This window comes from Notechis scutatus, chromosome 5 (genome assembly GCF_049901735.1).
Source record: "Notechis scutatus isolate UNSWTSFEM ecotype Mainland chromosome 5, rNotScu1.2, whole genome shotgun sequence".
Taxonomy (NCBI): domain Eukaryota; kingdom Metazoa; phylum Chordata; class Lepidosauria; order Squamata; family Elapidae; genus Notechis; species Notechis scutatus.
Window position 1 is genome coordinate 48,914,125 of NC_142013.1, and position 9,436 is coordinate 48,923,560.

Below are 9,436 nucleotides of genomic sequence, written 5' to 3' on the forward strand. Positions count from 1 at the left end.
CAAAATCTCCCATCAAAAAGTAAAATTGGCTTATATTTTTCAGGGGTATGTGTCCGATATACCTGGAGTAATATGGTGATTTACTCCTTTCCTAATGTAGGATATCGATCTTATATCTTAACTAACCTCAATTCCAAAAGGGTTAGCTCCATTCTTTCTGAAGATGATTTGTGAGATGTTCTGAAATTATTTGGGATACTGTATTTGGCCAAAGACTGGGTATTTTCTCACTCCTGTGGTTTGCCATTCTGGACCCTTGAGATTTGATGAGGTGCTAACAAACTAAGCATTCCTATCCCTACATCACAGTAAGCCATACTTGGAATCCAAGAATATTGTACAGATCAAACTGTATTTAATTCTCTAAAGAAGCCATTTCACTAGAATGTATGTATATTAAGCAAGCAATATATAAATCACAATGTGACATAGCATGATTAACATCAAGCACATTCTTGTTGCCCTACTGCAGCAGATTTTTAAATCAAAAGCAATGCTTTTATTTTCCCAAAGCTTCATACAAAATCATTATTAATGTATATATAATGCAATATCAATTCCAAATTATCTGGTATCAGTAGGGCTACTGCATTTGGGCTACAAAAATATAGATGACCACTACAAGCCAACAAAGAAATACAGAAAGCTCTTAACATCTTCCCGTCAACTAGTAATCTTCCAGACTATCATACTTTCATTCCAGTTATGCTAACTCTATAAATGATACAGGGAAGCTTGCTTATAAAATATAGTAACTTTAATCATGTTTATCTTCCATTGGTCTCTAGCACCTGGTACTGAGGATTCTTTTCTTAGATATGACAGCTAATAATCATTCTAGCAGCTCTTTTCTGCATGAACTAGTATTTAAAAAATGCTGACAGCCATTACAACATCTTGTGGCAATAATTTTTATAGTTTATTGTGCATTGCTTGAAGAAACATTTCATTAGGTATGTATTAGAGTAAACAAATGGGAGACAAAGAGTTGAGACTGCTTCTTGATCTTAGCAGCTCTGCTTTATACTAAAATAAAGAAACTTCTTTTCTGTATCCACACCTGCAAAATAATTAAACTGCATCCTCATAAAAAGAGTTGTATTTTTTCTTTCTTTTATATCTTTACTTTGTAGGTGGGGAGGTTTTTTCCCAAAATTTCATGTGTAAAACAGATTCCTAGATAACTTTGTTTTCTTCTAAAAAAATCATATACACTTTTAGCCCAGCTTTTTGATTTTGCTACCTAACTAATAATCTTATTCTAAAAAGACTCTTTTAGATCATAATGCACATTGCATACCTATGTTAAGTATTCATTATTTTCTTCCTTACAATCTGTTTTTTATTAATATTATTGCATGGAATATTATACATTCCCTATGAAGAAGTTAATGAACTTCCTTAAAAAGTTAATTTGATTAAGAACCTGCTTCCTTCTCATCCTCCTCCTGTGAGATTGAGAAGCTTATTAATGCAACAGAAATAAACATTATTTGTTACTTACATGAGGCATGTGCATATCTGTAGACATGATAACTCATTGAAAAATCAAGCTTCTTTCACACATGGAATAGAAGGAATCCCCAGAGGCAAGAGTATATGTGTGAAAAGTGATCAGATAAATAAAGCCAACTGAATGGGGCAATTCCTGTAGGTATTGTGTCCAATAAAGCTTGCTTACAAAGAAATCATGCCAAATGTTCCCTAATATACTTTGGAATGCTATACTTATTCCTGTATTCCTAAAGGAGCTAGATGATAATATAAAACCGATCTTTTAAGAAAATTTATATGCCATTGATGTTCATAACAATTCTCAGTAATATGCAAAATTGCTGTAAAAATACTTTGAGTCCAGTGGTGGTATTCTTCCAGTTCAGCCTGGTTCTGCAGAGCTGGTAGCAGCGATGAGCAGCGGAGACAGAACTGGTTCTCTCCACCACTTTGCTGTTGGGCCCACCCGCCTGCCCAGGCTCCCATACTCACCTTTATCCTCTGAATTTGAAGCGCAGCTGCTTTGTGCGGCACAGAAGAGTGCCGCACGGCAGCTGCTGAAGCGACCGGGATCGTGCAGGCTTGCAGGAAGTGAGTTAGAATGCCTCTGTTCCTGCACAAATGCCTCTGTGCCTGCGCAAAGTGTGCGCTTGGCATGCACATGCATGCAAAGTGTGTGCATGCACGCAAAGCGTGCCCAGCAAGCCACACCCACCGAACTGGTGTAAAAATATTTGAATCCCACCACTGTTTGAGTCATAGTCCATTATTAATATATGAAACATTTAAATAGATAAGTCCAACTGTATAAAAATAGAAGATGGAGAAAGACATATATTATAAACTCTGGAAATGTAAGAAAGATGGATCTTATTTCAACTCTGATAGTACTTTATTTCCTGGTATAAGATGCATCATAAAGAAAGTCAATGAATTATTGATGACAAATGCTTTCCTAGTAGAACTCTTATAAGATATCCCACTGATGGCCTAAGAGCTTAGACAGTCTAATCTAACATGATCTCACTTTGGAAAAACAACAACAACATGGGGATAATGTCAGTTCTCAGGGGCAACCTAACCCAATTTGGTGTTCATCTCTGCACTAGGAAATCAGTTGCAACAATCTACTTTTATTGGTTGTGGTTTATGCCTATATATGTGCTGTCCCTAGCTCAACATATCTCACAGAGTCCCTCGGACTTTGCAATTCAACTCTGAAGTATATATATTCCCTTCTTTTGGAAGAACAGGCTTGCCAGAATGAATGAATAAATGAATAAGCAACCTGATAATTTTTTGACATTATATAATTCTTTAAACTGAAACAAACTAGGTAGAAATATTTGAAATCACAAGTCTGTTTATAGACTTTAAAAAGTGGATTTTGGCAGCTGTGTGTTGTTGTTTCTGTCACAAGTCAATGGTTCAGTCAACAAGGGATTTTATATGACCACACCTTTGACTGTTTGTTTTATTTGAGGGGTAGGGGCAGCAGTACTATTTTGTCTACCACAGCCAGCATTCATTCCTTGCAGAATTCTTTTGTACTTCCTAGCTACTCCTGACATTGACCAAGCATGACAAAGGGGCATGGGCTGAAATAAGGGGAAGTATTCACCACAGAAGGTCTAGGACAATTTGGCAGGATCAGAGTGGCGCAGTTACCTTGGTGCAGCCAGCTCATCACCACCAACTCGCTACCATGAAGTCGTCTCTGCAAGCTCAATGTTGCCAAGTCATCATAGGATAAACCAACACAGCCAATTCGCCATGGTGATAACTCAGTGTGGGTAGCTGGGGGGAGAGCCATTCAGCATTTGGGCCATTTGGCAGTGGTGACATGGACAGGGAAGGTGGTGGGAAGACTGCAGTGGCCTGGTGTGTCCCATTTTCATACACTGCCACACTGACCTCTGGGAGCTCTAGGAGCTATGGGAACTCAGCAATGACAGTGAGGTGTGTGAAAATGGGACTTTGCCAACCTGTGCTGCCTCTCCATTGCCTGCCCTGCCCACCATTGCCTCTGCCAAACAGCCTGAACTCCAAGTGGACCATAGCTTGGCTCAGTTGCCGGAGTGGCTGTTGCAACTCAGTGATGGTGGCAGCAGTGGAAATGGAAGGAGTGAAAATTTTATTTATTTATTTGATTTATATTTCCGCCTATTCACCCATGGTGACTCAAGGTGGCTTATACAACGTAAAATCATATTTAAAACAAAAAATAAAAATAAAAACAATAAGAACTAACAAAAAGTATCAAATAAATTAGTAAAGTACAATAGAACAAAATTTTGGAAAACAAAAAACAAAACAAAACAAAAACAAAAACAAACTCCCACCCCCCACCCCGACGATAGCGGGTCACACTAGCCATTTGATGGGTTCCATCCCTCTCTGGGTTCCCCAGGCCCACTGGCAAAACCAGGTCATGTGCCTTTCAGATTAGTAGATGGATTAGTATTAATGAGGGGATCATTCTAATCTCTGGGGGAATGATGTTCCAGACAGATGGAGCCATCACAGAGAAGGCCTTTCTTCTAGGTCCCACCAGGTGTATCTCCCTCAAGGGTGGGACCTGCAGCATTCCCTGCCTCCTCACTCTAGTCAGGTCAGGTAGATGTCACTGGCAAGAGATGTTTCCTCAGATAACCCAGATCCAAACCATGAAGGCCTTTAAAGGTGACAACCAGCACCTTGAATTGCACCCGGAATCAAATTGGCAGCCAATGCAGCTCCTGCAGGAGAAGTGATACATGCGCACACCATGGTCTGCATAAAACCATGCGGGAAGCTGCATTTTGCACCAACTGGAGCTTCCAGATGCTCTTCAAGGGCAGCCCCATCTAGAGCGTGTTGCAATAATCAAGACGGGAAGTGACCAGGGCATGAGTGACTGTGAGTAGGGACCACTGATCCAGGAAAGGGCATAACTGGTGAACAACTCGCAGTTGCGCAAAGGCCCTCCTGGCCACGACCACCACCTGCTCTTCAAACAGGAGTTGTGAGTCCAGGAGAACCCCCAGATTATGCATGGGGTCTGTTTGGGGTAGTGCCACCCCATCCAAGACTAAAGGTGGTAATTCTCCCTGAACCAACGAACCCCACACCCAGAGCCACTCAGTCTTGCATGGGTTTAGTTTCAACCTGTTGCTCCCCACCAGTTCCTAACAGCCTCCAGGCATTGCGAGAGGCAGGACACAGCAACACTTAACTCACCATGGGCCGAGACATACAGCTAAGTATCATCAGCATCTTGGTGATACCTCAGTCCCTGGTGATGGATGATCTCACCCAGCGGTTTCATATAAATGTTGAACAGGAGCGGAGAGAGTACCAAGCCCTGCAGAACCTCGTAAAGCAGTGGGCAAGAGTTGGATCTGTCCCCTTCTATCAGCACCGACTGAGAACGGCCGCAGAGGAAGGAAGTGAACCAAGACAGCACAAGGCCCTCCACTCCCATCCCCTGAAGCCGTCCCAGGAGAATCCCATGGTCAATGTTATTAAAAGCCGCCAAGAGGTCAAGTAGAGCAAGGATGGATGCACTACCCCCATCCCGCTCCCGCCAGAGATCATCCAAAAGTGTAACCAATGCTGTTTCTGTCCAAAACCAGGCCTGAATCCTGACTGGTAGGGGTCGAGATAATCCGTTTCATCCAGAAACCTCTGGAGCTGATGCATGACCACCTTCTCAACAACCTTCCCCAAAAAGGGAAGCTTGGAGACAGGTTGGAAATTATCCAACCAGGTGGAGTCCAGTGATGGCTTCTTAAGAGGGCAGACCACAGCCTCCTTAAAGTGCTGAGGCACCATCCCCTCCTGTAGAGAAGCATTAATCAATGCCAGAGTCCACCCACCTGTCACCTCTTGGGAAGCTTTCACAAGCCAGGAAGGACATGGATCTAAAATACAGGTGCTCACGCACATACTCCCTAGGATCCTGTCCACTTCCTCAAGAGCAATAGGGTCAAACCATTCCCAGTTAACAGGGCAAGAACCTGCCTCAGAGGCTTCCATCAGATCAGCAACCATGCCAGTATCTAACTGGGAACGAAGTCGAGAGATTTTGTCTTCCAGAAAATCCGCAAATTCCTCAGCGCACCCCTTCAGGTGGACCTCAATCTCCTCCTTCCCTAAGAGGAGATGGCTCACCTTAAAGAGGGTCGCTGGGTGATTATCTGCAGATGCAATTAGTGTGGAGAAGTATTTACACTTCACCTCACGAATCGCCACAAGGTAGGCCTTATTAGCAGCTCTTACCCATGTTCGATCAAGTTCATCTCCTGTCTTCTGCCAGTGGCGCTCTAGACGTCTCCTCATGCATTTCATCCCTCTCAGTTCCTCTGTGTACCATGGGCACAGAGAGGTCTATGGGTGAGGAGAGGTCACAAGGGTGCAATCCTATCCAGAGCCTCAGTCACCTTCCTATTTCAAACAGTGACTAAGAATCAGGCTGGGCTGTATAATAGATCTGTAGTTATAACCCCAAGCTCCTTCTGGAACCTGTCTGGGTCCATTAGTCGATGGGGGCAGACCAATATAATAGGTCCTGCCTCCCTGCAGGGGTTGAAGCTTTTGAGAAACTCATTGCCACCAGACTGTGATCTGACCATGTCAAGGGGACCAAGAAGAGGTCTACCAATTCCAGGTCACATAGACACTGCTTCGACAAGAACACCAAATTGGGAGTGTGACCACTAGTCAGGTTCTGGATAATCTGGGACAGGCCCATGGAAGTTTTCTATAAAATCTAGGGCTACCTCTGACCCCGAGAAGGCAGGTTGAAATCGCCCAGAACTATAAGCCTGGGGAATTCCACTGCCAGTCCTGCAGTGAGGTCCAGGAGCCCAGATAGGGAAGCTGCCATGCAGCAGGGAGGCTGATATAGCAGCAGCAATTCCACCTGATCCCTTGAGCCCAATCTAAGAAAAAGGGTCTCACAGTCAGGGACTTGTTGAACAGTGCCTCCGGAGGCTACTAGATATTCTCTGATAACAACAGCCACACCTCCTCCCCTGCCCTGAGGTCTAGACTGGTGCCATGCTCGATAACCCACTGGGCACATTTCTGCAAGAGGAACGCCTCCCTCTGGGCTCAGCCAAGTTTCAGTTATACAAGCCAGATCAGCCTTCTCCTTGAGGATCAAATCGGCAATAAGGCTAGCTTTATTGCAAGCTGATCTCACATTTAAAAGCAGCAGTTATAATATAATATGATAAGTTGTCCCATTCTGCCCCACAGCACTTTACAATACTTATGTTCTTTGACAGCCAATGGACAGAAGGAGTGCTCAGGAATAGTCAAAGTGATTGTATTTTCCATATTATGGAATGCAGTTACAGGTTATATTTTCCACTCACAGGTTGATGAAAGTAGGAAGAGTTAGTTAAATCAGAGAAATCCATTAGTCACTATCCTTAACTTGTCCTACATTAAAATGATAAAAATAGCACTACTTGCCAGCTTCATTCTACAGACAGAATAAGGCTCATTAATTGGTGCAATACGATTTATGCTGGAATTTTTAACTCCCATCTCAAGAACCAGATGACAGCATGCAAAACCAGCCATAAAACTACATTGATTGTTCTTCAGAAACAGTTTATAAACATGTTATGTTACCCCTAGATTTAAACTACAGGTTTTGCTTACAGAACACACACTGGGCCTACAATTTGTATGCCTGTTTAATCCATGCCTTCTCTGGTATGTTACCCCCCTTTCAAATTTCCCCAAAGGCTTGTTGTCGTTGTCTTTGTTATCATTGATGATGATGAATAAATTTATACTGTTGCTATTTCAAGGACACAGATAGAGGACATAGTAAAACAATTAATAGCTCGGTATTAGGGTCTCAGTCTTGAACTCCTCATACATTTGCTTTAACTTTAAAAAAATCCAAATTGAATTATATGCTGCCTATTTCATGTAATAAAGGTGTAGTCAACTTTTCTCAGTTGATAAAAAAATACAAATTTTCACAATTATGTACACAATCATAAGATTGACAGTACAGTATCTCAAATCTCACACACTATCACAAAACATTCTGAAATGTTGTGCCATATATTAAAAATGTTTTTAGTGGTTAGTGAATATTAGCTATGGATATTGCAGTTGCCATAGTGCCTACAAACATGTTGCTGCTTATTCCTGAAGTGATTAATAGTTCAACCCTTTTTTCCCTTAACTATTTCAAAAGGAATATGACTATCTTCTTGCAGCAATTTGCACATCTTCTTAACCAGGAAGGTTTTATAATTCTTCCTAAATTCAGAGGAAGTAGTTGTTTGGCATTTGATAGACTGTATTTCCTATATTCATAAAAAAAAAATCTCCTATATTTAAAAAAAAATCATTTCTTCAGTTTTAAAAGTTCTACAACTATGGAAATATGAGCTGGAAATATTGCTGAATACAAATGATCAAATTAATATGCTGCACATTGGAGACATTGAGTCTATATATGTCAAGGACATAGTTTAATTTGTTGCATTTTGTCCAGTAGTGCATTCCTAATGCTCACCAAAGTCAGATGAAGGAAGCATTTCTGAAACCGCTTTGCTTTGATGGCAAATATCAGCAAACAAATTGCAGTGGATCCATTGCCAGTAAAGACGGTCACCAGCTGTTGAGTAGCCATGCTATTTTTTATTACTGTTTTTATGCATAACAGAAGCACTCAATTCTTTTAAAATGAACACTTGAAAAGAAACATATATACATTTAATGGGCAGCGCCAATTCAAAAGCTGTTTAACAAATAGCCTGTTTTCATCTTTTCTGACTAGCATATACCTGATTATTTACCGTGCACTCTAGCAAAAAAGCAAAAACAAAACAAAAACAAAGACACAGGACATTTACTTATAATGACTCTATTGAAGTGTGCATATTATTAAGCATCTTTTCTCCAGTAATAGTCAAAAGGGAATCGATCACTGAAATGAAATGTGGGGAAAGCTTTTTAAAATAGGTTTGTGAGCTTCTCCACATCCCATTCAACATGCCAATTACAGTAAGAGTCCTGCTTTATTTTAGACCCTGTTATCTTGATGTCCACCTTGAGAACACACAATACTTCACCAAATGATGCAAAAGACAAATTGTCTTGTTGGTATTGATTATTACATGGTGGCATTTTGTACAGCTTTCTGCAGAGTCTTTAAATTAATGAGTTCACTTCAAATGTCTTTGTTGTTGTTGTAGCAGAGGCAGCAGCAGGAATAAGCAGAACTTTAAGGTAAATCTTTAAATTCTATGGTTTATCCCTTATACTCAGTCTTAGTAAAAATTCCAAATCCAGAGATATAGCCTAATGATTTGTTGTAATCAAGGATAATCATATCTTCTTGAGAAATTAGCTGATTTAATCAATGAAAATAGTCTATGAAAATAATGTGATTTGTTCATGTCTGACAAGGTCATAGAAAAACAGAGGTACACACAACAATTATGGATACAAAATGACTAAAAATATTTTTAAAAATTCCCTCCACCTGTTCCAGCCTTAGATTCTTTTCTAGAAAGCCAAGTCTTTTCAAACTTACTAAACTGCGATAATTTGAGTCTGGTCATTTTGCATAATGTTATCAAACTAGCTAATCAAACATCTGTTTGTTTGTTCTCTTGGCTGTCCATAGTATTCTCTCCAACACAAACTCCAACACCAAATTCAAAAGTTTCTTCCTATTCTGCTTCTTGAAAGTCCAACTTTTGCTGACATATAGGATTACAGGGAATACCACTACTTGCACTTTTTAAATCTTTGTATTATAGATATAGACAACATTTGAATATCTTTTCCAAAGTCTTCATAGCTTCTCTACCAAGTGTTAGCCTGCAGCATATTTCTTGACTTCTTGTTTCTTTACTGTTGATGTTGATCCTAAAAGGCAAAAGCTATCTACTACTACAATATCTTCATTAGCAATTCTAAAGCT

The 9,436-nt window shown here is 40.5% G+C and overlaps 1 pseudogene; it reads right to left on the minus strand.

The window, feature by feature from the left end:
• Positions 1 to 5,942: 5,942 nt before the first annotated feature.
• On the minus strand, positions 5,943 to 6,685 carry LOC148130472 (uncharacterized; annotated as a pseudogene).
• Between the last annotated feature and the right edge of the window lie 2,751 nt (positions 6,686 to 9,436).